A 26,701-nucleotide genomic window follows, 5' to 3' on the forward strand; every position below is an offset into this window, starting at 1 on the left:
ATGCAAAATCCGATTTAAAACTATTCCTTTGATGCGGAAAAAAGCTAATACTCCAGATTGCCAGAAGGAATACGCCAAGGACCTGTGACGTCGGCTCCGGCTGTTTTATGGACAACGACTGCTTTAGGCAGGACTGACCAGAGAAGAAACCTCGCAAACTGAACCTGTTGTTAAAAAGTGCTGACACAAAGGAAACCTAAGAAAAACTCTGGAAAGAGAGGAGCAAAACAGTAATAAAGACTCTCACACTAAGCCGAATAAAGCAAGGACATACAGATGATATGAGCCTTCCAGATCCAAAGGCTTGAAAACAGGTAATATGTTTTTAGTATTTCCCTTCAACTGTCCCTGAAAAATATGCCCTATCTGTGAAGGAAGCTTAATTAGTTTCCGAGTGTCATTACCTGTGAAAGTTTGGCTGCTTCGATCTGGGACTTTGAGACTGTCATTGCTGCCATGCAGTTGCCAGCAAGAAGTGTTCTATCAGGATGGTGACAGATTGTTTCCCTTTAGAATTTCCTCTCTCAAATGAAGTTTCCCATCATCTGTTGGAGGCCTTGTTTGAGGATTTTTTTCTTCTTGTCCCTCTGGAATTTAAGACATTACTTTATGCTTGGCAATCCTCATAGTGTCAGAATGAAATATATTTGAAAAATGGAACTTTTCAAGCTTTTAGAGTAATGCCTTAGCTTCTACTTTAAGGGGCGGAGTTTAAGTCCAACGGCCAATCACAAACAGCATCACCATATCATTGTCCAGAAAATACAGTACATCCAGGAGACTTTGAGTGATGCACCGTGGATGCTGTGCGTAGTTGGACCAGTCCAGTTCAAAAACAAAGACACATGAAATTCACTCTTGCGCAGAGGCAATATCATAGTCTATGAAGTTCTACTGAGACGTGATTATTGCTAGTTGAAAACTTTACCCAATACCCCGCCATGATGACTTGAAATATAGTCAGCTACGGCAATTTTTGCTAGTCTCTGAGGAGACTGTAAATGTGTTAATGGAAATTTATGAATAGAATTTACTTGGATCCCACATCCTGCTCAAAGACATAGGACATTTGGAATCACAAGGACATTGGATTAATTACGTACTCCCTCATCTAAATCAATGGATGTGGAAGTGCAAAATCCGATTTAAAACTATTCCTTTGATGCGGAAAAAAGCTAATACTCCAGATTGCCAGAAGGAATACGCCAAGGACCTGTGACGTCGGCTCCGGCTGTTTTATGGACAACGACTGTTTTAGGCAGGACTGACCAGAGAAGAAACCTCGCAAACTGAACCTGTTGTTAAAAAGTGCTGACACAAAGGAAACCTAAGAAAAACTCTGGAAAGAGAGGAGCAAAACAGTAATAAAGACTCTCACACTAAGCCGAATAAAGCAAGGACATACAGATGATATGAGCCTTCCAGATCCAAAGGCTTGAAAACAGGTAATATGTTTTTAGTATTTCCCTTCAACTGTCCCTGAAAAATATGCCCTATCTGTGAAGGAAGCTTAATTAGTTTCCGAGTGTCATTACCTGTGAAAGTTTGGCTGCTTCGATCTGGGACTTTGAGACTGTCATTGCTGCCATGCAGTTGCCAGCAAGAAGTGTTCTATCAGGATGGTGACAGATTGTTTCCCTTTAGAATTTCCTCTCTCAAATGAAGTTTCCCATCGTCTGTTGGAGGCCTTGTTTGAGGATTTTTTTCTTCTTGTCCCTCTGGAATTTAAGACATTACTTTATGCTTGGCAATCCTCATAGTGTCAGAATGAAATATATTTGAAAAATGGAACTTTTCAAGCTTTTAGAGTAATGCCTTAGCTTCTACTTTAAGGGGCGGAGTTTAAGTCCAACGGCCAATCACAAACAGCATCACCATATCATTGTCCAGAAAATACAGTACATCCAGGAGACTTTGAGTGATGCACCGTGGATGCTGTGCGTAGTTGGACCAGTCCACTTCAAAAACAAAGACACATGAAATTCACTCTTGCGCAGAGGCAATATCATAGTCTATGAAGTTCTACTGAGACGTGATTATTGCTAGTTGAAAACTTTACCCAATACCCCGCCATGATGACTTGAAATATAGTCAGCTACGGCAATTTTTGCTAGTCTCTGAGGAGACTGTAAATGTGTTAATGGAAATTTATGAATAGAATTTACTTGGATCCCACATCCTGCTCAAAGACATAGGACATTTGGAATCACAAGGACATTGGATTAATTACGTACTCCCTCATCTAAATCAATGGATGTGGAAGTGCAAAATCCGATTTAAAACTATTCCTTTGATGCGGAAAAAAGCTAATACTCCAGATTGCCAGAAGGAATACGCCAAGGACCTGTGACGTCGGCTCCGGCTGTTTTATGGACAACGACTGCTTTAGGCAGGACTGACCAGAGAAGAAACCTTGCAAACTGAACCTGTTTTTAAAAAGTGCTGACACAAAGGAAACCTAAGAAAAACTCTGGAAAGAGAGGAGCAAAACAGTAATAAAGACTCTCACACTAAGCCGAATAAAGCAAGGACATACAGATGATATGAGCCTTCCAGATCCAAAGGCTTGAAAACAGGTAATATGTTTTTAGTATTTCCCTTCAACTGTCCCTGAAAAATATGCCCTATCTGTGAAGGAAGCTTAATTAGTTTCCGAGTGTCATTACCTGTGAAAGTTTGGCTGCTTCGATCTGGGACTTTGAGACTGTCATTGCTGCCATGCAGTTGCCAGCAAGAAGTGTTCTATCAGGATGGTGACAGATTGTTTCCCTTTAGAATTTCCTCTCTCAAATGAAGTTTCCCATCGTCTGTTGGAGGCCTTGTTTGAGGATTTTTTTCTTCTTGTCCCTCTGGAATTTAAGACATTACTTTATGCTTGGCAATCCTCATAGTGTCAGAATGAAATATATTTGAAAAATGGAACTTTTCAAGCTTTTAGAGTAATGCCTTAGCTTCTACTTTAAGGGGCGGAGTTTAAGTCCAACGGCCAATCACAAACAGCATCACCATATCATTGTCCAGAAAATACAGTACATCCAGGAGACTTTGAGTGATGCACCGTGGATGCTGTGCGTAGTTGGACCAGTCCACTTCAAAAACAAAGACACATGAAATTCACTCTTGCGCAGAGGCAATATCATAGTCTATGAAGTTCTACTGAGACGTGATTATTGCTAGTTGAAAACTTTACCCAATACCCTGCCATGATGACTTGAAATATAGTCAGCTACGGCAATTTTTGCTAGTCTCTGAGGAGACTGTAAATGTGTTAATGGAAATTTATGAATAGAATTTACTTGGATCCCACATCCTGCTCAAAGACATAGGACATTTGGAATCACAAGGACATTGGATTAATTACGTACTCCCTCATCTAAATCAATGGATGTGGAAGTGCAAAATCCAATTTAAAACTATTCCTTTGATGCGGAAAAAAGCTAATACTCCAGATTGCCAGAAGGAATACGCCAAGGACCTGTGACGTCGGCTCCGGCTGTTTTATGGACAACGACTGTTTTAGGCAGGACTGACCAGAGAAGAAACCTCGCAAACTGAACCTGTTGTTAAAAAGTGCTGACACAAAGGAAACCTAAGAAAAACTCTGGAAAGAGAGGAGCAAAACAGTAATAAAGACTCTCACACTAAGCCGAATAAAGCAAGGACATACAGATGATATGAGCCTTCCAGATCCAAAGGCTTGAAAACAGGTAATATGTTTTTAGTATTTCCCTTCAACTGTCCCTGAAAAATATGCCCTATCTGTGAAGGAAGCTTAATTAGTTTCCGAGTGTCATTACCTGTGAAAGTTTGGCTGCTTAGATCTGGGACTTTGAGACTGTCATTGCTGCCATGCAGTTGCCAGCAAGAAGTGTTCTATCAGGATGGTGACAGATTGTTTCCCTTTAGAATTTCCTCTCTCAAATGAAGTTTCCCATCGTCTGTTGGAGGCCTTGTTTGAGGATTTTTTTCTTCTTGTCCCTCTGGACTTTAAGACATTACTTTATGCTTGGCAATCCTCATAGTGTCAGAATGAAATATATTTGAAAAATGGAACTTTTCAAGCTTTTAGACTAATGCCTTAGTTTCTACTTTAAGGGGCGGAGTTTAAGTCCAACGGCCAATCACAAACAGCATCACCATATCATTGTCCAGAAAATACAGTACATCCAGGAGACTTTGAGTGATGCACCGTGGATGCTGTGCGTAGTTGGACCAGTCCACTTCAAAAATAAAGACACATGAAATTCACTCTTGCGCAGAGGCAATATCATAGTCTATGAAGTTCTACTGAGACGTGATTATTGCTAGTTGAAAACTTTACCCAATACCCCGCCATGATGACTTGAAATATAGTCAGCTACGGCAATTTTTGCTAGTCTCTGAGGAGACTGTAAATGTGTTAATGGAAATTTATGAATAGAATTTACTTGGATCCCACTTCCTGCTCAAAGACATAGGACATTTGGAATCACAAGGACAGTGGGTTAATTACGTACTCCCTCATCTAAATCAATGGATGTGGAAGTGCAAAATCCGATTTAAAACTATTCCTTTGATGCGGAAAAAAGCTAATACTCCAGATTGCCAGAAGGAATACGCCAAGGACCTGTGACGTCGGCTCCGGCTGTTTTATGGACAACGACTGCTTTAGGCAGGACTGACCAGAGAAGAAACCTCGCAAACTGAACCTGTTGTTAAAAAGTGCTGACACAAAGGAAACCTAAGAAAAACTCTGGAAAGAGAGGAGCAAAACAGTAATAAAGACTCTCACACTAAGCCGAATAAAGCAAGGACATACAGATGATATGAGCCTTCCAGATCCAAAGGCTTGAAAACAGGTAATATGTTTTTAGTATTTCCCTTCAACTGTCCCTGAAAAATATGCCCTATCTGTGAAGGAAGCTTAATTAGTTTCCGAGTGTCATTACCTGTGAAAGTTTGGCTGCTTCAATCTGGGACTTTGAGACTGTCATTGCTGCCATGCAGTTGCCAGCAAGAAATGTTCTATCAGGATGGTGACAGATTGTTTCCCTTTAGAATTTCCTCTCTCAAATGAAGTTTCCCATCGTCTGTTGGAGGCCTTGTTTGAGGATTTTTTTCTTCTTGTCCCTCTGGACTTAAAGACATTACTTTATGCTTGGCAATCCTCATAGTGTCAGAATGAAATATATTTGAAAAATGGAACTTTTCAAGCTTTTAGACTAATGCCTTAGTTTCTACTTTTAGGGGCGGAGTTTAAGTCCAACGGCCAATCACAAACAGCATCACCATATCATTGTCCAGAAAATACAGTACATCCAGGAGACTTTGAGTGATGCACCGTGGATGCTGTGCGTAGTTGGACCAGTCCACTTCAAAAATAAAGACACATGAAATTCACTCTTGCGCAGAGGCAATATCATAGTCTATGAAGTTCTACTGAGACGTGATTATTGCTAGTTGAAAACTTTACCCAATACCCCGCCATGATGACTTGAAATACAGTCAGCTACGGCAATTTTTGTTAGTCTCTGCGGAGACTGTAAATGTGTTAATGGAAATTTATGAATAGAATTTACTTGGATCCCACATCCTGCTAAAAGACATAGGACATTTGGAATCACAAGGACAGTGGGTCAATTACGTACTCCCTCATCTAAATCAATGGATGTGGAAGTGCAAAATCCCATTTAAAACTATTCCTTTGATGCGGAAAAAAGCTAATACTCCAGATTGCCAGAAGGAATACGCCAAGGACCTGTGGCGTCGGCTCCAGTTGTTTTATGGACAACGACTGCTTTAGGCAGGACTGACCAGAGAAGAAACCTTGCAAACTGAACCTGTTTTTAAAAAGTGCTGACACAAAGGAAACCTAAGAAAAACTCTGGAAAGAGAGGAGCAAAACAGTAATAAAGACTCTCACACTAAGCCGAATAAAGCAAGGACATACAGATGATATGAGCCTTCCAGATCCAAAGGCTTGAAAACAGGTAATATGTTTTTAGTATTTCCCTTCAACTGTCCCTGAAAAATATGCCCTATCTGTGAAGGAAGCTTAATTAGTTTCCGAGTGTCATTACCTGTGAAAGTTTGGCTGCTTAGATCTGGGACTTTGAGACTGTCATTGCTGCCATGCAGTTGCCAGCAAGAAATGTTCTATCAGGATGGTGACAGATTGTTTCCCTTTAGAATTTCCTCTCTCAAATGAAGTTTCCCATCGTCTGTTGGAGGCCTTGTTTGAGGATTTTTTTCTTCTTGTCCCTCTGGACTTAAAGACATTACTTTATGCTTGGCAATCCTCATAGTGTCAGAATGAAATATATTTGAAAAATGGAACTTTTCAAGCTTTTAGACTAATGCCTTAGTTTCTACTTTTAGGGGCGGAGTTTAAGTCCAACGGCCAATCACAAACAGCATCACCATATCATTGTCCAGAAAATACAGTACATCCAGGAGACTTTGAGTGATGCACCGTGGATGCTGTGCGTAGTTGGACCAGTCCACTTCAAAAATAAAGACACATGAAATTCACTCTTGCGCAGAGGCAATATCATAGTCTATGAAGTTCTACTGAGACGTGATTATTGCTAGTTGAAAACTTTACCCAATACCCCGCCATGATGACTTGAAATACAGTCAGCTACGGCAATTTTTGTTAGTCTCTGCGGAGACTGTAAATGTGTTAATGGAAATTTATGAATAGAATTTACTTGGATCCCACATCCTGCTCAAAGACATAGGACATTTGGAATCACAAGGACAGTGGGTCAATTACGTACTCCCTCATCTAAATCAATGGATGTGGAAGTGCAAAATCCCATTTAAAACTATTCCTTTGATGCGGAAAAAAGCTAATACTCCAGATTGCCAGAAGGAATACGCCAAGGACCTGTGGCGTCGGCTCCAGTTGTTTTATGGACAACGACTGCTTTAGGCAGGACTGACCAGAGAAGAAACCTTGCAAACTGAACCTGTTTTTAAAAAGTGCTGACACAAAGGAAACCTAAGAAAAACTCTGGAAAGAGAGGAGCAAAACAGTAATAAAGACTCTCACACTAAGCCGAATAAAGCAAGGACATACAGATGATATGAGCCTTCCAGATCCAAAGGCTTGAAAACAGGTAATATGTTTTTAGTATTTCCCTTCAACTGTCCCTGAAAAATATGCCCTATCTGTGAAGGAAGCTTAATTAGTTTCCGAGTGTCATTACCTGTGAAAGTTTGGCTGCTTAGATCTGGGACTTTGAGACTGTCATTGCTGCCATGCAGTTGCCAGCAAGAAATGTTCTATCAGGATGGTGACAGATTGTTTCCCTTGAGAATTTCCTCTCTCAAATGAAGTTTCCCATCGTCTGTTGGAGGCCTTGTTTGAGGATTTTTTTCGTCTTGTCCCTCTGGACTTTGACATTACTTTATGCTTGGCAATCCTCATAGTGTCAGAATGAAATATATTTGAAAAATGGAACTTTTCAAGCTTTTAGACTAATGCCTTAGTTTCTACTTTAAGGGGCGGAGTTTAAGTCCAACGGCCAATCACAAACAGCATCACCATATCATTGTCCAGAAAATGCAGTACATCCAGGAGACTTTGAGTGATGCACCGTGGATGCTGTGCGTAGTTGGACCAGTCCAGAGAGAAAAATAAAGACACATGAAATTCACTCTTGCGCAGAGGCAATATCATAGTCTATGAAGTTCTACTGAGACGTGATTATTGCTAGTTGAAAACTTTACCCAATACCCCGCCATGATGACTTGAAATACAGTCAGCTACGGCAATTTTTGTTAGTCTCTGCGGAGACTGTAAATGTGTTAATGGAAATTTATGAATAGAATTTACTTGGATCCCACATTCTGCTCAAAGACATAGGACATTTGGAATCACAAGGACAGTGGGTTAATTACGTACTCCCTCATCTAAATCAATGGATGTGGAAGTGCAAAATCCCATTTAAAACTATTCCTTTGATGCGGAAAAAAGCTAATACTCCAGATTGCCAGAAGGAATACGCCAAGGACCTGTGGCGTCGGCTCCAGCTGTTTTATGGACAACGACTGCTTTAGGCAGGACTGACCAGAGAAGAAACCTCGCAAACTGAACCTGTTGTTAAAAAGTGCTGACACAAAGGAAACCTAAGAAAAACTCTGGAAAGAGAGGAGCAAAACAGTAATAAAGATTCTCACACTAAGCCGAATAAAGCAAGGACATACAGATGATATGAGCCTTCCAGATCCAAAGGCTTGAAAACAGGTAATATGTTTTTAGTATTTCCCTTCAACTGTCCCTGAAAAATATGCCCTATCTGTGAAGGAAGCTTAATTAGTTTCCGAGTGTCATTACCTGTGAAAGTTTGGCTGCTTCAATCTGGGACTTTGAGACTGTCATTGCTGCCATGCAGTTGCCAGCAAGAAATGTTCTATCAGGATGGTGACAGATTGTTTCCCTTTAGAATTTCCTCTCTCAAATGAAGTTTCCCATCGTCTGTTGGAGGCCTTGTTTGAGGATTTTTTTCTTCTTGTCCCTCTGGACTTAAAGACATTACTTTATGCTTGGCAATCCTCATAGTGTCAGAATGAAATATATTTGAAAAATGGAACTTTTCAAGCTTTTAGACTAATGCCTTAGTTTCTACTTTTAGGGGCGGAGTTTAAGTCCAACGGCCAATCACAAACAGCATCACCATATCATTGTCCAGAAAATACAGTACATCCAGGAGACTTTGAGTGATGCACCGTGGATGCTGTGCGTAGTTGGACCAGTCCACTTCAAAAATAAAGACACATGAAATTCACTCTTGCGCAGAGGCAATATCATAGTCTATGAAGTTCTACTGAGACGTGATTATTGCTAGTTGAAAACTTTACCCAATACCCCGCCATGATGACTTGAAATACAGTCAGCTACGGCAATTTTTGTTAGTCTCTGCGGAGACTGTAAATGTGTTAATGGAAATTTATGAATAGAATTTACTTGGATCCCACATCCTGCTCAAAGACATAGGACATTTGGAATCACAAGGACAGTGGGTCAATTACGTACTCCCTCATCTAAATCAATGGATGTGGAAGTGCAAAATCCCATTTAAAACTATTCCTTTGATGCGGAAAAAAGCTAATACTCCAGATTGCCAGAAGGAATACGCCAAGGACCTGTGGCGTCGGCTCCAGTTGTTTTATGGACAACGACTGCTTTAGGCAGGACTGACCAGAGAAGAAACCTTGCAAACTGAACCTGTTTTTAAAAAGTGCTGACACAAAGGAAACCTAAGAAAAACTCTGGAAAGAGAGGAGCAAAACAGTAATAAAGACTCTCACACTAAGCCGAATAAAGCAAGGACATACAGATGATATGAGCCTTCCAGATCCAAAGGCTTGAAAACAGGTAATATGTTTTTAGTATTTCCCTTCAACTGTCCCTGAAAAATATGCCCTATCTGTGAAGGAAGCTTAATTAGTTTCCGAGTGTCATTACCTGTGAAAGTTTGGCTGCTTAGATCTGGGACTTTGAGACTGTCATTGCTGCCATGCAGTTGCCAGCAAGAAATGTTCTATCAGGATGGTGACAGATTGTTTCCCTTTAGAATTTCCTCTCTCAAATGAAGTTTCCCATCGTCTGTTGGAGGCCTTGTTTGAGGATTTTTTTCTTCTTGTCCCTCTGGACTTAAAGACATTACTTTATGCTTGGCAATCCTCATAGTGTCAGAATGAAATATATTTGAAAAATGGAACTTTTCAAGCTTTTAGACTAATGCCTTAGTTTCTACTTTTAGGGGCGGAGTTTAAGTCCAACGGCCAATCACAAACAGCATCACCATATCATTGTCCAGAAAATACAGTACATCCAGGAGACTTTGAGTGATGCACCGTGGATGCTGTGCGTAGTTGGACCAGTCCACTTCAAAAATAAAGACACATGAAATTCACTCTTGCGCAGAGGCAATATCATAGTCTATGAAGTTCTACTGAGACGTGATTATTGCTAGTTGAAAACTTTACCCAATACCCCGCCATGATGACTTGAAATACAGTCAGCTACGGCAATTTTTGTTAGTCTCTGCGGAGACTGTAAATGTGTTAATGGAAATTTATGAATAGAATTTACTTGGATCCCACATCCTGCTCAAAGACATAGGACATTTGGAATCACAAGGACAGTGGGTCAATTACGTACTCCCTCATCTAAATCAATGGATGTGGAAGTGCAAAATCCCATTTAAAACTATTCCTTTGATGCGGAAAAAAGCTAATACTCCAGATTGCCAGAAGGAATACGCCAAGGACCTGTGGCGTCGGCTCCAGTTGTTTTATGGACAACGACTGCTTTAGGCAGGACTGACCAGAGAAGAAACCTTGCAAACTGAACCTGTTTTTAAAAAGTGCTGACACAAAGGAAACCTAAGAAAAACTCTGGAAAGAGAGGAGCAAAACAGTAATAAAGACTCTCACACTAAGCCGAATAAAGCAAGGACATACAGATGATATGAGCCTTCCAGATCCAAAGGCTTGAAAACAGGTAATATGTTTTTAGTATTTCCCTTCAACTGTCCCTGAAAAATATGCCCTATCTGTGAAGGAAGCTTAATTAGTTTCCGAGTGTCATTACCTGTGAAAGTTTGGCTGCTTAGATCTGGGACTTTGAGACTGTCATTGCTGCCATGCAGTTGCCAGCAAGAAATGTTCTATCAGGATGGTGACAGATTGTTTCCCTTGAGAATTTCCTCTCTCAAATGAAGTTTCCCATCGTCTGTTGGAGGCCTTGTTTGAGGATTTTTTTCGTCTTGTCCCTCTGGACTTTGACATTACTTTATGCTTGGCAATCCTCATAGTGTCAGAATGAAATATATTTGAAAAATGGAACTTTTCAAGCTTTTAGACTAATGCCTTAGTTTCTACTTTAAGGGGCGGAGTTTAAGTCCAACGGCCAATCACAAACAGCATCACCATATCATTGTCCAGAAAATGCAGTACATCCAGGAGACTTTGAGTGATGCACCGTGGATGCTGTGCGTAGTTGGACCAGTCCAGAGAGAAAAATAAAGACACATGAAATTCACTCTTGCGCAGAGGCAATATCATAGTCTATGAAGTTCTACTGAGACGTGATTATTGCTAGTTGAAAACTTTACCCAATACCCCGCCATGATGACTTGAAATACAGTCAGCTACGGCAATTTTTGTTAGTCTCTGCGGAGACTGTAAATGTGTTAATGGAAATTTATGAATAGAATTTACTTGGATCCCACATTCTGCTCAAAGACATAGGACATTTGGAATCACAAGGACAGTGGGTTAATTACGTACTCCCTCATCTAAATCAATGGATGTGGAAGTGCAAAATCCCATTTAAAACTATTCCTTTGATGCGGAAAAAAGCTAATACTCCAGATTGCCAGAAGGAATACGCCAAGGACCTGTGGCGTCGGCTCCAGCTGTTTTATGGACAACGACTGCTTTAGGCAGGACTGACCAGAGAAGAAACCTCGCAAACTGAACCTGTTGTTAAAAAGTGCTGACACAAAGGAAACCTAAGAAAAACTCTGGAAAGAGAGGAGCAAAACAGTAATAAAGACTCTCACACTAAGCCGAATAAAGCAAGGACATACAGATGATATGAGCCTTCCAGATCCAAAGGCTTGAAAACAGGTAATATGTTTTTAGTATTTCCCTTCAACTGTCCCTGAAAAATATGCCCTATCTGTGAAGGAAGCTTAATTAGTTTCCGAGTGTCATTACCTGTGAAAGTTTGGCTGCTTCAATCTGGGACTTTGAGACTGTCATTGCTGCCATGCAGTTGCCAGCAAGAAATGTTCTATCAGGATGGTGACAGATTGTTTCCCTTTAGAATTTCCTCTCTCAAATGAAGTTTCCCATCGTCTGTTGGAGGCCTTGTTTGAGGATTTTTTTCTTCTTGTCCCTCTGGACTTTAAGACATTACTTTATGCTTGGCAATCCTCATAGTGTCAGAATGAAATATATTTGAAAAATGGAACTTTTCAAGCTTTTAGACTAATGCCTTAGTTTCTACTTTTAGGGGCGGAGTTTAAGTCCAACGGCCAATCACAAACAGCATCACCATATCATTGTCCAGAAAATACAGTACACCCAGGAGACTTTGAGTGATGCACCGTGGATGCTGTGCGTAGTTGGACCAGTCCACTTCAAAAATAAAGACACATGAAATTCACTCTTGCGCAGAGGCAATATCATAGTCTATGAAGTTCTACTGAGACGTGATTATTGCTAGTTGAAAACTTTACCCAATACCCCGCCATGATGACTTGAAATACAGTCAGCTACGGCAATTTTTGTTAGTCTCTGCGGAGACTGTAAATGTGTTAATGGAAATTTATGAATAGAATTTACTTGGATCCCACATTCTGCTCAAAGACATAGGACATTTGGAATCACAAGGACAGTGGGTTAATTACGTACTCCCTCATCTAAATCAATGGATGTGGAAGTGCAAAATCCCATTTAAAACTATTCCTTTGATGCGGAAAAAAGCTAATACTCCAGATTGCCAGAAGGAATACGCCAAGGACCTGTGGCGTCGGCTCCAGCTGTTTTATGGACAACGACTGCTTTAGGCAGGACTGACCAGAGAAGAAACCTTGCAAACTGAACCTGTTTTTAAAAAGTGCTGACACAAAGGAAACCTAAGAAAAACTCTGGAAAGAGAGGAGCAAAACAGTAATAAAGACTCTCACACTAAGCCGAATAAAGCAAGGACATACAGATGATATGAGCCTTCCAGATCCAAAGGCTTGAAAACAGGTAATATGTTTTTAGTATTTCCCTTCAACTGTCCCTGAAAAATATGCCCTATCTGTGAAGGAAGCTTAATTAGTTTCCGAGTGTCATTACCTGTGAAAGTTTGGCTGCTTAGATCTGGGACTTTGAGACTGTCATTGCTGCCATGCAGTTGCCAGCAAGAAATGTTCTATCAGGATGGTGACAGATTGTTTCCCTTTAGAATTTCCTCTCTCAAATGAAGTTTCCCATCGTCTGTTGGAGGCCTTGTTTGAGGATTTTTTTCTTATTGTCCCTCTGGACTTTGACATTACTTTATGCTTGGCAATCCTCATAGTGTCAGAATGAAATATATTTGAAAAATGGAACTTTTCAAGCTTTTAGACTAATGCCTTAGTTTCTACTTTAAGGGGCGGAGTTTAAGTCCAACGGCCAATCACAAACAGCATCACCATATCATTGTCCAGAAAATGCAGTACATCCAGGAGACTTTGAGTGATGCACCGTGGATGCTGTGCGTAGTTGGACCAGTCCAGAGAGAAAAATAAAGACACATGAAATTCACTCTTGCGCAGAGGCAATATCATAGTCTATGAAGTTCTACTGAGACGTGATTATTGCTAGTTGAAAACTTTACCCAATACCCCGCCATGATGACTTGAAATACAGTCAGCTACGGCAATTTTTGTTAGTCTCTGCGGAGACTGTAAATGTGTTAATGGAAATTTATGAATAGAATTTACTTGGATCCCACATTCTGCTCAAAGACATAGGACATTTGGAATCACAAGGACAGTGGGTTAATTACGTACTCCCTCATCTAAATCAATGGATGTGGAAGTGCAAAATCCCATTTAAAACTATTCCTTTGATGCGGAAAAAAGCTAATACTCCAGATTGCCAGAAGGAATACGCCAAGGACCTGTGGCGTCGGCTCCAGCTGTTTTATGGACAACGACTGCTTTAGGCAGGACTGACCAGAGAAGAAACCTCGCAAACTGAACCTGTTGTTAAAAAGTGCTGACACAAAGGAAACCTAAGAAAAACTCTGGAAAGAGAGGAGCAAAACAGTAATAAAGACTCTCACACTAAGCCGAATAAAGCAAGGACATACAGATGATATGAGCCTTCCAGATCCAAAGGCTTGAAAACAGGTAATATGTTTTTAGTATTTCCCTTCAACTGTCCCTGAAAAATATGCCCTATCTGTGAAGGAAGCTTAATTAGTTTCCGAGTGTCATTACCTGTGAAAGTTTGGCTGCTTCAATCTGGGACTTTGAGACTGTCATTGCTGCCATGCAGTTGCCAGCAAGAAATGTTCTATCAGGATGGTGACAGATTGTTTCCCTTTAGAATTTCCTCTCTCAAATGAAGTTTCCCATCGTCTGTTGGAGGCCTTGTTTGAGGATTTTTTTCTTCTTGTCCCTCTGGACTTTAAGACATTACTTTATGCTTGGCAATCCTCATAGTGTCAGAATGAAATATATTTGAAAAATGGAACTTTTCAAGCTTTTAGACTAATGCCTTAGTTTCTACTTTTAGGGGCGGAGTTTAAGTCCAACGGCCAATCACAAACAGCATCACCATATCATTGTCCAGAAAATACAGTACACCCAGGAGACTTTGAGTGATGCACCGTGGATGCTGTGCGTAGTTGGACCAGTCCACTTCAAAAATAAAGACACATGAAATTCACTCTTGCGCAGAGGCAATATCATAGTCTATGAAGTTCTACTGAGACGTGATTATTGCTAGTTGAAAACTTTACCCAATACCCCGCCATGATGACTTGAAATACAGTCAGCTACGGCAATTTTTGTTAGTCTCTGCGGAGACTGTAAATGTGTTAATGGAAATTTATGAATAGAATTTACTTGGATCCCACATTCTGCTCAAAGACATAGGACATTTGGAATCACAAGGACAGTGGGTTAATTACGTACTCCCTCATCTAAATCAATGGATGTGGAAGTGCAAAATCCCATTTAAAACTATTCCTTTGATGCGGAAAAAAGCTAATACTCCAGATTGCCAGAAGGAATACGCCAAGGACCTGTGGCGTCGGCTCCAGCTGTTTTATGGACAACGACTGCTTTAGGCAGGACTGACCAGAGAAGAAACCTTGCAAACTGAACCTGTTTTTAAAAAGTGCTGACACAAAGGAAACCTAAGAAAAACTCTGGAAAGAGAGGAGCAAAACAGTAATAAAGACTCTCACACTAAGCCGAATAAAGCAAGGACATACAGATGATATGAGCCTTCCAGATCCAAAGGCTTGAAAACAGGTAATATGTTTTTAGTATTTCCCTTCAACTGTCCCTGAAAAATATGCCCTATCTGTGAAGGAAGCTTAATTAGTTTCCGAGTGTCATTACCTGTGAAAGTTTGGCTGCTTAGATCTGGGACTTTGAGACTGTCATTGCTGCCATGCAGTTGCCAGCAAGAAATGTTCTATCAGGATGGTGACAGATTGTTTCCCTTTAGAATTTCCTCTCTCAAATGAAGTTTCCCATCGTCTGTTGGAGGCCTTGTTTGAGGATTTTTTTCTTATTGTCCCTCTGGACTTTGACATTACTTTATGCTTGGCAATCCTCATAGTGTCAGAATGAAATATATTTGAAAAATGGAACTTTTCAAGCTTTTAGACTAATGCCTTAGTTTCTACTTTAAGGGGCGGAGTTTAAGTCCAACGGCCAATCACAAACAGCATCACCATATCATTGTCCAGAAAATGCAGTACATCCAGGAGACTTTGAGTGATGCACCGTGGATGCTGTGCGTAGTTGGACCAGTCCAGAGAGAAAAATAAAGACACATGAAATTCACTCTTGCGCAGAGGCAATATCATAGTCTATGAAGTTCTACTGAGACGTGATTATTGCTAGTTGAAAACTTTACCCAATACCCCGCCATGATGACTTGAAATACAGTCAGCTACGGCAATTTTTGTTAGTCTCTGCGGAGACTGTAAATGTGTTAATGGAAATTTATGAATAGAATTTACTTGGATCCCACATTCTGCTCAAAGACATAGGACATTTGGAATCACAAGGACAGTGGGTTAATTACGTACTCCCTCATCTAAATCAATGGATGTGGAAGTGCAAAATCCCATTTAAAACTATTCCTTTGATGCGGAAAAAAGCTAATACTCCAGATTGCCAGAAGGAATACGCCAAGGACCTGTGGCGTCGGCTCCAGCTGTTTTATGGACAACGACTGCTTTAGGCAGGACTGACCAGAGAAGAAACCTCGCAAACTGAACCTGTTGTTAAAAAGTGCTGACACAAAGGAATCCTAAGAAAAACTCTGGAAAGAGAGGAGCAAAACAGTAATAAAGATTCTCACACTAAGCCGAATAATGCAAGGACATACAGATGATATGAGCCTTCCAGATCCAAAGGCTTGAAAACAGGTAATATGTTTTTAGTATTTCCCTTCAACTGTCCCTGAAAAATATGCCCTATCTGTGAAGGAAGCTTAATTAGTTTCCGAGTGTCATTACCTGTGAAAGTTTGGCTGCTTCAATCTGGGACTTTGAGACTGTCATTGCTGCCATGCAGTTGCCAGCAAGAAATGTTCTATCAGGATGGTGACAGATTGTTTCCCTTGAGAATTTCCTCTCTCAAATGAAGTTTCCCATCGTGTGTTGGAGGCCTTGTTTGAGGATTTTTTTCGTCTTGTCCCTCTGGACTTTGACATTACTTTATGCTTGGCAATCCTCATAGTGTCAGAATGAAATATATTTGAAAAATGGAACTTTTCAAGCTTTTAGACTAATGCCTTAGTTTCTACTTTAAGGGGCGGAGTTTAAGTCCAACGGCCAATCACAAACAGCATCACCATATCATTGTCCAGAAAATGCAGTACATCCAGGAGACTTTGAGTGATGCACCGTGGATGCTGTGCGTAGTTGGACCAGTCCAGAGAGAAAAATAAAGACACATGAAATTCACTCTTGCGCAGAGGCAATATCATAGTCTATGAAGTTCTACTGAGACGTGATTATTGCTAGTTGAAAACTTTACCCAATACCCCGCCATGATGACTTGAAATACAGTCAGCTACGGCAATTTTTGTTAGTCTCTGCGGAGACTGTAAATGTGTTAATGGAAATTTATGAATAGAATTTACTTGGATCCCACATTCTGCTCAAAGACATAGGACATTTGGAATCACAAGGACAGTGGGTTAATTACGTACTCCCTCATCTAAATCAATGGATGTGGAAGTGCAAAATCCCATTTAAAACTATTCCTTTGATGCGGAAAAAAGCTAATACTCCAGATTGCCAGAAGGAATACGCCAAGGACCTGTGGCGTCGGCTCCAGTTGTTTTATGGACAACGACTGCTTTAGGCAGGACTGACCAGAGAAGAAACCTTGCAAACTGAACCTGTTTTTAAAAAGTGCTGACACAAAGGAAACCTAAGAAAAACTCTGGAAAGAGAGGAGCATAACAGTAATAAAGACTCTCACACTAAGCCGAATAAAGCAAGGACATACAGATGATATGAGCCTTCCAGATCCAAAGGCTTGAAAACAGGTAATATGTTTTTAGTATTTCCCTTCAACTGTCCCTGAAAAATATGCCCTATCTGTGAAGGAAGCTTAATTAGTTTCCGAGTGTCATTACCTGTGAAAGTTTGGCTGCTTAGATCTGGGACTTTGAGACTGTCATTGCTGCCATGCAGTTGCCAGCAAGAAATGTTCTATCAGGATGGTGACAGATTGTTTCCCTTGAGAATTTCCTCTCTCAAATGAAGTTTCCCATCGTCTGTTGGAGGCCTTGTTTGAGGATTTTTTTCGTCTTGTCCCTCTGGACTTTGACATTACTTTATGCTTGGCAATCCTCATAGTGTCAGAATGAAATATATTTGAAAAATGGAACTTTTCAAGCTTTTAGACTAATGCCTTAGTTTCTACTTTAAGGGGCGGAGTTTAAGTCCAACGGCCAATCACAAACAGCATCACCATATCATTGTCCAGAAAATGCAGTACATCCAGGAGACTTTGAGTGATGCACCGTGGATGCTGTGCGTAGTTGGACCAGTCCAGAGAGAAAAATAAAGACACATGAAATTCACTCTTGCGCAGAGGCAATATCATAGTCTATGAAGTTCTACTGAGACGTGATTATTGCTAGTTGAAAACTTTACCCAATACCCCGCCATGATGACTTGAAATACAGTCAGCTACGGCAATTTTTGTTAGTCTCTGCGGAGACTGTAAATGTGTTAATGGAAATTTATGAATAGAATTTACTTGGATCCCACATTCTGCTCAAAGACATAGGACATTTGGAATCACAAGGACAGTGGGTTAATTACGTACTCCCTCATCTAAATCAATGGATGTGGAAGTGCAAAATCCCATTTAAAACTATTCCTTTGATGCGGAAAAAAGCTAATACTCCAGATTGCCAGAAGGAATACGCCAAGGACCTGTGCCGTCGGTTCCAGTTGTTTTATGGACAACGACTGCTTTAGGCAGGACTGACCAGAGAAGAAACCTCGCAAACTGAACCTGTTGTTAAAAAGTGCTGACACAAAGGAAACCTAAGAAAAACTCTGGAAAGAGAGGAGCAAAACAGTAATAAAGACTCTCACACTAAGCCGAATAAAGCAAGGACATACAGATGATATGAGCCTTCCAGATCCAAAGGCTTGAAAACAGGTAATATGTTTTTAGTATTTCCCTTCAACTGTCCCTGAAAAATATGCCCTATCTGTGAAGGAAGCTTAATTAGTTTCCGAGTGTCATTACCTGTGAAAGTTTGGCTGCTTAGATCTGGGACTTTGAGACTGTCATTGCTGCCATGCAGTTGCCAGCAAGAAATGTTCTATCAGGATGGTGACAGATTGTTTCCCTTTAGAATTTCCTCTCTCAAATGAAGTTTCCCATCGTCTGTTGGAGGCCTTGTTTGAGGATTTTTTTCTTCTTGTCCCTCTGGACTTTAAGACATTACTTTATGCTTGGCAATCCTCATAGTGTCAGAATGAAATATATTTGAAAAATGGAACTTTTCAAGCTTTTAGACTAATGCCTTAGTTTCTACTTTTAGGGGCGGAGTTTAAGTCCAACGGCCAATCACAAACAGCATCACCATATCATTGTCCAGAAAATACAGTACACCCAGGAGACTTTGAGTGATGTACCGTGGATGCTGTGCGTAGTTGGACCAGTCCACTTCAAAAATAAAGACACATGAAATTCACTCTTGCGCAGAGGCAATATCATAGTCTATGAAGTTCTACTGAGACGTGATTATTGCTAGTTGAAAACTTTACCCAATACCCCGCCATGATGACTTGAAATACAGTCAGCTACGGCAATTTTTGTTAGTCTCTGCGGAGGCTGTAAATGTGTTAATGGAAATTTATGAATAGAATTTACTTGGATCCCACATCCTGCTCAAAGACATAGGACGTTTGGAATCACAAGGATAGTGGGTTAATTACGTACTCCCTCATCTAAATCAATGGATGTGGAAGTGCAAAATCCCATTTAAAACTATTCCTTTGATGCGGAAAAAAGCTAATACTCCAGATTGCCAGAAGGAATACGCCAAGGACCTGTGCCGTCGGTTCCAGTTGTTTTATGGACAACGACTGCTTTAGGCAGGACTGACCAGAGAAGAAACCTCGCAAACTGAACCTGTTGTTAAAAAGTGCTGACACAAAGGAAACCTAAGAAAAACTCTGGAAAGAGAGGAGCAAAACAGTAATAAAGACTCTCACACTAAGCCGAATAAAGCAAGGACATACAGATGATATGAGCCTTCCAGATCCAAAGGCTTGAAAACAGGTAATATGTTTTTAGTATTTCCCTTCAACTGTCCCTGAAAAATATGCCCTATCTGTGAAGGAAGCTTAATTAGTTTCCGAGTGTCATTACCTGTGAAAGTTTGGCTGCTTAGATCTGGGACTTTGAGACTGTCATTGCTGCCATGCAGTTGCCAGCAAGAAATGTTCTATCAGGATGGTGACAGATTGTTTCCCTTTAGAATTTCCTCTCTCAAATGAAGTTTCCCATCGTCTGTTGGAGGCCTTGTTTGAGGATTTTTTTCTTATTGTCCCTCTGGACTTTAAGACATTACTTTATGCTTGGCAATCCTCATAGTGTCAGAATGAAATATATTTGAAAAATGGAACTTTTCAAGCTTTTAGACTAATGCCTTAGTTTCTACTTTTAGGGGCGGAGTTTAAGTCCAACGGCCAATCACAAACAGCATCACCATATCATTGTCCAGAAAATACAGTACACCCAGGAGACTTTGAGTGATGCACCGTGGATGCTGTGCGTAGTTGGACCAGTCCACTTCAAAAATAAAGACACATGAAATTCACTCTTGCACAGAGGCAATATCATAGTCTATGAAGTTCTACTGAGACGTGATTATTGCTAGTTGAAAACTTTACCCAATACCCCGCCATGATGACTTGAAATACAGTCAGCTACGGCAATTTTTGTTAGTCTCTGCGGAGACTGTAAATGTGTTAATGGAAATTTATGAATAGAATTTACTTGGATCCCACATCCTGCTCAAAGACATAGGACATTTGGAATCACAAGGACAGTGGGTCAATTACGTACTCCCTCATCTAAATCAATGGATGTGGAAGTGCAAAATCCCATTTAAAACTATTCCTTTGATGCGGAAAAAAGCTAATACTCCAGATTGCCAGAAGGAATACGCCAAGGACCTGTGCCGTCGGTTCCAGTTGTTTTATGGACAACGACTGCTTTAGGCAGGACTGACCAGAGAAGAAACCTCGCAAACTGAACCTGTTGTTAAAAAGTGCTGACACAAAGGAAACCTAAGAAAAACTCTGGAAAGAGAGGAGCAAAACAGTAATAAAGACTCTCACACTAAGCCGAATAAAGCAAGGACATACAGATGATATGAGCCTTCCAGATCCAAAGGCTTGAAAACAGGTAATATGTTTTTAGTATTTCCCTTCAACTGTCCCTGAAAAATATGCCCTATCTGTGAAGGAAGCTTAATTAGTTTCCGAGTGTCATTACCTGTGAAAGTTTGGCTGCTTAGATCTGGGACTTTGAGACTGTCATTGCTGCCATGCAGTTGCCAGCAAGAAATGTTCTATCAGGATGGTGACAGATTGTTTCCCTTGAGAATTTCCTCTCTCAAATGAAGTTTCCCATCGTCTGTTGGAGGCCTTGTTTGAGGATTTTTTTCGTCTTGTCCCTCTGGACTTTGACATTACTTTATGCTTGGCAATCCTCATAGTGTCAGAATGAAATATATTTGAAAAACGGAACTTTTCAAGCTTTTAGACTAATGCCTTAGTTTCTACTTTAAGGGGCGGAGTTTAAGTCCAACGGCCAATCACAAACAGCATCACCATATCATTGTCCAGAAAATGCAGTACATCCAGGAGACTTTGAGTGATGCACCGTGGATGCTGTGCGTAGTTGGACCAGTCCAGAGAGAAAAATAAAGACACATGAAATTCACTCTTGCGCAGAGGCAATATCATAGTCTATGAAGTTCTACTGAGACGTGATTATTGCTAGTTGAAAACTTTACCCAATACCCCGCCATGATGACTTGAAATACAGTCAGCTACGGCAATTTTTGTTAGTCTCTGCGGAGACTGTAAATGTGTTAATGGAAATTTATGAATAGAATTTACTTGGATCCCACATTCTGCTCAAAGACATAGGACATTTGGAATCACAAGGACAGTGGGTTAATTACTTACTCCCTCATCTAAATCAATGGATGTGGAAGTGCAAAATCCCATTTAAAACTATTCCTTTGATGCGGAAAAAAGCTAATACTCCAGATTGCCAGAAGGAATACGCCAAGGACCTGTGGCGTCGGCTCCAGTTGTTTTATGGACAACGACTGCTTTAGGCAGGACTGACCAGAGAAGAAACCTTGCAAACTGAACCTGTTTTTAAAAAGTGCTGACACAAAGGAAACCTAAGAAAAACTCTGGAAAGAGAGGAGCAAAACAGTAATAAAGACTCTCACACTAAGCCGAATAAAGCAAGGACATACAGATGATATGAGCCTTCCAGATCCAAAGGCTTGAAAACAGGTAATATGTTTTTAGTATTTCCCTTCAACTGTCCCTGAAAAATATGCCCTATCTGTGAAGGAAGCTTAATTAGTTTCCGAGTGTCATTACCTGTGAAAGTTTGGCTGCTTAGATCTGGGACTTTGAGACTGTCATTGCTGCCATGCAGTTGCCAGCAAGAAATGTTCTATCAGGATGGTGACAGATTGTTTCCCTTTAGAATTTCCTCTCTCAAATGAAGTTTCCCATCGTCTGTTGGAGGCCTTGTTTGAGGATTTTTTTCGTCTTGTCCCTCTGGACTTTGACATTACTTTATGCTTGGCAATCCTCATAGTGTCAGAATGAAATATATTTGAAAAATGGAACTTTTCAAGCTTTTAGACTAATGCCTTAGTTTCTACTTTAAGGGGCGGAGTTTAAGTCCAACGGCCAATCACAAACAGCATCACCATATCATTGTCCAGAAAATGCAGTACATCCAGGAGACTTTGAGTGATGCACCGTGGATGCTGTGCGTAGTTGGACCAGTCCAGAGAGAAAAATAAAGACACATGAAATTCACTCTTGCGCAGAGGCAATATCATAGTCTATGAAGTTCTACTGAGACGTGATTATTGCTAGTTGAAAACTTTACCCAATACCCCGCCATGATGACTTGAAATACAGTCAGCTACGGCAATTTTTGTTAGTCTCTGCGGAGACTGTAAATGTGTTAATGGAAATTTATGAATAGAATTTACTTGGATCCCACATTCTGCTCAAAGACATAGGACATTTGGAATCACAAGGACAGTGGGTTAATTACGTACTCCCTCATCTAAATCAATGGATGTGGAAGTGCAAAATCCCATTTAAAACTATTCCTTTGATGCGGAAAAAAGCTAATACTCCAGATTGCCAGAAGGAATACGCCAAGGACCTGTGGCGTTGGCTCCAGCTGTTTTATGGACAACGACTGCTTTAGGCAGGACTGACCAGAGAAGAAACCTCGCAAACTGAACCTGTTGTTAAAAAGTGCTGACACAAAGGAAACCTAAGAAAAACTCTGGAAAGAGAGGAGCAAAACAGTAATAAAGACTCTCACACTAAGCCGAATAAAGCAAGGACATACAGATGATATGAGCCTTCCAGATCCAAAGGCTTGAAAACAGGTAATATGTTTTTAGTATTTCCCTTCAACTGTCCCTGAAAAATATGCCCTATCTGTGAAGGAAGCTTAATTAGTTTCCGAGTGTCATTACCTGTGAAAGTTTGGCTGCTTAGATCTGGGACTTTGAGACTGTCATTGCTGCCATGCAGTTGCCAGCAAGAAGTGTTCTATCAGGATGGTGACAGATTGTTTCCCTTTAGAATTTCCTCTCTCAAATGAAGTTTCCCATCATCTGTTGGAGGCCTTGTTTGAGGATTTTTTTCTTCTTGTCCCTCTGGAATTTAAGACATTACTTTATGCTTGGCAATCCTCATAGTGTCAGAATGAAATATATTTGAAAAATGGAACTTTTCAAGCTTTTAGACTAATGCCTTAGTTTCTACTTTAAGGGGCGGAGTTTAAGTCCAACGGCCAATCACAAACAGCATCACCATATCATTGTCCAGAAAATACAGTACATCCAGGAGACTTTGAGTGATGCACCGTGGATGCTGTGCGTAGTTGGACCAGTCCACTTCAAAAATAAAGACACATGAAATTCACTCTTGCGCAGAGGCAATATCATAGTCTATGAAGTTCTACTGAGACGTGATTATTGCTAGTTGAAAACTTTACCCAATACCCCGCCATGATGACTTGAAATACAGTCAGCTACGGCAATTTTTGTTAGTCTCTGCGGAGACTGTAAATGTGTTAATGGAAATTTATGAATAGAATTTACTTGGATCCCACATTCTGCTCAAAGACATAGGACGTTTGGAATCACAAGGACAGTGGGTTAATTACGTACTCCCTCATCTAAATCAATGGATGTGGAAGTGCAAAATCCCATTTAAAACTATTCCTTTGATGCGGAAAAAAGCTAATACTCCAGATTGCCAGAAGGAATACGCCAAGGACCTGTGGCGTCGGCTCCAGCTGTTTTATGGACAACGACTGCTTTAGGCAGGACTGACCAGAGAAGAAACCTCGCAAACTGAACCTGTTGTTAAAAAGTGCTGACACAAAGGAAACCTAAGAAAAACTCTGGAAAGAGAGGAGCAAAACAGTAATAAAGACTCTCACACTAAGCCGAATAAAGCAAGGACATACAGATGATATGAGCCTTCCAGATCCAAAGGCTTGAAAACAGGTAATATGTTTTTAGTATTTCCCTTCAACTGTCCCTGAAAAATATGCCCTATCTGTGAAGGAAGCTTAATTAGTTTCCGAGTGTCATTACCTGTGAAAGTTTGGCTGCTTAGATCTGGGACTTTGAAACTGTCATTGCTGCCATGCAGTTGCCAGCAAGAAGTGTTCTATCAGGATGGTGACAGATTGTTTCCCTTTAGAATTTCCTCTCTCAAATGAAGTTTCCCATCGTCTGTTGGAGGCCTTGTTTGAGGATTTTTTTCTTCTTGTCCCTCTGGAATTTAAGACATTACTTTATGCTTGGCAATCCTCATAGTGTCAGAATGAAATATATTTGAAAAATGGAACTTTTCAAGCTTTTAGACTAATGCCTTAGTTTCTACTTTAAGGGGCGGAGTTTAAGTCCAACGGCCAATCACAAACAGCATCACCATATCATTGTCCAGAAAATACAGTACATCCAGGAGACTTTGAGTGATGCACCGTGGATGCTGTGCGTAGTTGGACCAGTCCACTTCAAAAATAAAGACACATGAAATTCACTCTTGCGCAGAGGCAATATCATAGTCTATGAAGTTCTACTGAGACGTGATTATTGCTAGTTGAAAACTTTACCCAATACCCCGCCATGATGACTTGAAATATAGTCAGCTACGGCAATTTTTGCTAGTCTCTGAGGAGACTGTAAATGTGTTAATGGAAATTTATGAATAGAATTTACTTGGATCCCACATCCTGCTCAAAGACATAGGACATTTGGAATCACAAGGACAGTGGGTTAATTACGTACTCCCTCATCTAAATCAATGGATGTGGAAGTGCAAAATCCGATTTAAAACTATTCCTTTGATGCGGAAAAAAGCTAATACTCCAGATTGCCAGAAGGAATACGCCAAGGACCTGTGGCGTCGGCTCCAGCTGTTTTATGGACAACGACTGCTTTAGGCAGGACTGACCAGAGAAGAAACCTCGCAAACTGAACCTGTTGTTAAAAAGTGCTGACACAAAGGAAACCTAAGAAAAACTCTGGAAAGAGAGGAGCAAAACAGTAATAAAGACTCTCACACTAAGCCGAATAAAGCAAGGACATACAGATGATATGAGCCTTCCAGATCCAAAGGCTTGAAAACAGGTAATATGTTTTTAGTATTTCCCTTCAACTGTCCCTGAAAAATATGCCCTATCTGTGAAGGAAGCTTAATTAGTTTCCGAGTGTCATTACCTGTGAAAGTTTGGCTGCTTAGATCTGGGACTTTGAGACTGTCATTGCTGCCATGCAGTTGCCAGCAAGAAGTGTTCTATCAGGATGGTGACAGATTGTTTCCCTTTAGAATTTCCTCTCTCAAATGAAGTTTCCCATCGTCTGTTGGAGGCCTTGTTTGAGGATTTTTTTCTTCTTGTCCCTCTGGACTTTAAGACATTACTTTATGCTTGGCAATCCTCATAGTGTCAGAATGAAATATATTTGAAAAATGGAACTTTTCAAGCTTTTAGACTAATGCCTTAGTTTCTACTTTAAGGGGCGGAGTTTAAGTCCAACGGCCAATCACAAACAGCATCACCATATCATTGTCCAGAAAATACAGTACATCCAGGAGACTTTGAGTGATGCACCGTGGATGCTGTGCGTAGTTGGACCAGTCCACTTCAAAAATAAAGACACATGAAATTCACTCTTGCGCAGAGGCAATATCATAGTCTATGAAGTTCTACTGAGACGTGATTATTGCTAGTTGAAAACTTTACCCAATACCCCGCCATGATGACTTGAAATATAGTCAGCTACGGCAATTTTTGCTAGTCTCTGAGGAGACTGTAAATGTGTTAATGGAAATTTATGAATAGAATTTACTTGGATCCCACATCCTGCTCAAAGACATAGGACATTTGGAATCACAAGGACAGTGGGTTAATTACGTACTCCCTCATCTAAATCAATGGATGTGGAAGTGCAAAATCCGATTTAAAACTATTCCTTTGATGCGGAAAAAAGCTAATACTCCAGATTGCCAGAAGGAATACGCCAAGGACCTGTGGCGTCGGCTCCAGCTGTTTTATGGACAACGACTGCTTTAGGCAGGACTGACCAGAGAAGAAACCTCGCAAACTGAACCTGTTGTTAAAAAGTGCTGACACAAAGGAAACCTAAGAAAAACTCTGGAAAGAGAGGAGCAAAACAGTAATAAAGACTCTCACACTAAGCCGAATAAAGCAAGGACATACAGATGATATGAGCCTTCCAGATCCAAAGGCTTGAAAACAGGTAATATGTTTTTAGTATTTCCCTTCAACTGTCCCTGAAAAATATGCCCTATCTGTGAAGGAAGCTTAATTAGTTTCCGAGTGTCATTACCTGTGAAAGTTTGGCTGCTTAGATCTGGGACTTTGAGACTGTCATTGCTGCCATGCAGTTGCCAGCAAGAAGTGTTCTATCAGGATGGTGACAGATTGTTTCCCTTTAGAATTTCCTCTCTCAAATGAAGTTTCCCATCGTCTGTTGGAGGCCTTGTTTGAGGATTTTTTTCTTCTTGTCCCTCTGGACTTTAAGACATTACTTTATGCTTGGCAATCCTCATAGTGTCAGAATGAAATATATTTGAAAAATGGAACTTTTCAAGCTTTTAGACTAATGCCTTAGTTTCTAC

The 26,701-nt window shown here is 40.5% G+C and overlaps 23 non-coding genes across 23 annotated transcripts; all 23 read left to right on the top strand.

Annotated features, from left to right (window-relative positions):
* Window positions 1–854: 854 nt before the first annotated feature.
* LOC142366999 (U4 spliceosomal RNA) lies at window positions 855–995 on the top strand. The gene has a single exon (XR_012766976.1). It is a non-coding gene; the product is annotated as a U4 spliceosomal RNA (small nuclear RNA).
* A 990-nt stretch (window positions 996–1,985) lies between these two features.
* Window positions 1,986–2,126, top strand: LOC142367000 (U4 spliceosomal RNA). Its single transcript, XR_012766977.1, has one exon. It is a non-coding gene; the product is annotated as a U4 spliceosomal RNA (small nuclear RNA).
* Window positions 2,127–3,116: 990 nt separating this feature from the next.
* Window positions 3,117–3,257, top strand: LOC142366943 (U4 spliceosomal RNA). The gene has a single exon (XR_012766926.1). It is a non-coding gene; the product is annotated as a U4 spliceosomal RNA (small nuclear RNA).
* Window positions 3,258–4,247: 990 nt separating this feature from the next.
* LOC142367002 (U4 spliceosomal RNA) lies at window positions 4,248–4,388 on the top strand. The gene has a single exon (XR_012766978.1). It is a non-coding gene; the product is annotated as a U4 spliceosomal RNA (small nuclear RNA).
* Window positions 4,389–5,378: 990 nt separating this feature from the next.
* LOC142367007 (U4 spliceosomal RNA) lies at window positions 5,379–5,519 on the top strand. The gene has a single exon (XR_012766984.1). It is a non-coding gene; the product is annotated as a U4 spliceosomal RNA (small nuclear RNA).
* Window positions 5,520–6,509: 990 nt separating this feature from the next.
* Window positions 6,510–6,650, top strand: LOC142367008 (U4 spliceosomal RNA). Its single transcript, XR_012766985.1, has one exon. It is a non-coding gene; the product is annotated as a U4 spliceosomal RNA (small nuclear RNA).
* Window positions 6,651–7,639: 989 nt separating this feature from the next.
* On the top strand, window positions 7,640–7,780 carry LOC142367009 (U4 spliceosomal RNA). The gene has a single exon (XR_012766986.1). It is a non-coding gene; the product is annotated as a U4 spliceosomal RNA (small nuclear RNA).
* Window positions 7,781–8,770: 990 nt separating this feature from the next.
* On the top strand, window positions 8,771–8,911 carry LOC142367010 (U4 spliceosomal RNA). Its single transcript, XR_012766987.1, has one exon. It is a non-coding gene; the product is annotated as a U4 spliceosomal RNA (small nuclear RNA).
* A 990-nt stretch (window positions 8,912–9,901) lies between these two features.
* LOC142367011 (U4 spliceosomal RNA) lies at window positions 9,902–10,042 on the top strand. Its single transcript, XR_012766988.1, has one exon. It is a non-coding gene; the product is annotated as a U4 spliceosomal RNA (small nuclear RNA).
* Window positions 10,043–11,031: 989 nt separating this feature from the next.
* LOC142367013 (U4 spliceosomal RNA) lies at window positions 11,032–11,172 on the top strand. Its single transcript, XR_012766989.1, has one exon. It is a non-coding gene; the product is annotated as a U4 spliceosomal RNA (small nuclear RNA).
* A 990-nt stretch (window positions 11,173–12,162) lies between these two features.
* LOC142367014 (U4 spliceosomal RNA) lies at window positions 12,163–12,303 on the top strand. The gene has a single exon (XR_012766990.1). It is a non-coding gene; the product is annotated as a U4 spliceosomal RNA (small nuclear RNA).
* Window positions 12,304–13,292: 989 nt separating this feature from the next.
* Window positions 13,293–13,433, top strand: LOC142367015 (U4 spliceosomal RNA). The gene has a single exon (XR_012766991.1). It is a non-coding gene; the product is annotated as a U4 spliceosomal RNA (small nuclear RNA).
* Window positions 13,434–14,423: 990 nt separating this feature from the next.
* On the top strand, window positions 14,424–14,564 carry LOC142367016 (U4 spliceosomal RNA). The gene has a single exon (XR_012766992.1). It is a non-coding gene; the product is annotated as a U4 spliceosomal RNA (small nuclear RNA).
* Window positions 14,565–15,553: 989 nt separating this feature from the next.
* LOC142367017 (U4 spliceosomal RNA) lies at window positions 15,554–15,694 on the top strand. The gene has a single exon (XR_012766994.1). It is a non-coding gene; the product is annotated as a U4 spliceosomal RNA (small nuclear RNA).
* A 989-nt stretch (window positions 15,695–16,683) lies between these two features.
* On the top strand, window positions 16,684–16,824 carry LOC142367018 (U4 spliceosomal RNA). Its single transcript, XR_012766995.1, has one exon. It is a non-coding gene; the product is annotated as a U4 spliceosomal RNA (small nuclear RNA).
* A 989-nt stretch (window positions 16,825–17,813) lies between these two features.
* LOC142367019 (U4 spliceosomal RNA) lies at window positions 17,814–17,954 on the top strand. Its single transcript, XR_012766996.1, has one exon. It is a non-coding gene; the product is annotated as a U4 spliceosomal RNA (small nuclear RNA).
* Window positions 17,955–18,944: 990 nt separating this feature from the next.
* On the top strand, window positions 18,945–19,085 carry LOC142366941 (U4 spliceosomal RNA). Its single transcript, XR_012766924.1, has one exon. It is a non-coding gene; the product is annotated as a U4 spliceosomal RNA (small nuclear RNA).
* Window positions 19,086–20,075: 990 nt separating this feature from the next.
* LOC142366952 (U4 spliceosomal RNA) lies at window positions 20,076–20,216 on the top strand. Its single transcript, XR_012766935.1, has one exon. It is a non-coding gene; the product is annotated as a U4 spliceosomal RNA (small nuclear RNA).
* Window positions 20,217–21,205: 989 nt separating this feature from the next.
* LOC142367020 (U4 spliceosomal RNA) lies at window positions 21,206–21,346 on the top strand. Its single transcript, XR_012766997.1, has one exon. It is a non-coding gene; the product is annotated as a U4 spliceosomal RNA (small nuclear RNA).
* A 989-nt stretch (window positions 21,347–22,335) lies between these two features.
* On the top strand, window positions 22,336–22,476 carry LOC142367021 (U4 spliceosomal RNA). The gene has a single exon (XR_012766998.1). It is a non-coding gene; the product is annotated as a U4 spliceosomal RNA (small nuclear RNA).
* A 990-nt stretch (window positions 22,477–23,466) lies between these two features.
* On the top strand, window positions 23,467–23,607 carry LOC142366929 (U4 spliceosomal RNA). Its single transcript, XR_012766912.1, has one exon. It is a non-coding gene; the product is annotated as a U4 spliceosomal RNA (small nuclear RNA).
* Window positions 23,608–24,597: 990 nt separating this feature from the next.
* Window positions 24,598–24,738, top strand: LOC142367003 (U4 spliceosomal RNA). The gene has a single exon (XR_012766979.1). It is a non-coding gene; the product is annotated as a U4 spliceosomal RNA (small nuclear RNA).
* A 990-nt stretch (window positions 24,739–25,728) lies between these two features.
* LOC142367004 (U4 spliceosomal RNA) lies at window positions 25,729–25,869 on the top strand. Its single transcript, XR_012766980.1, has one exon. It is a non-coding gene; the product is annotated as a U4 spliceosomal RNA (small nuclear RNA).
* Window positions 25,870–26,701: the final 832 nt, after the last annotated feature.

This window comes from Odontesthes bonariensis, chromosome 17, assembly GCF_027942865.1.
Source record: "Odontesthes bonariensis isolate fOdoBon6 chromosome 17, fOdoBon6.hap1, whole genome shotgun sequence".
Lineage (NCBI taxonomy): Eukaryota > Metazoa > Chordata > Actinopteri > Atheriniformes > Atherinopsidae > Odontesthes > Odontesthes bonariensis.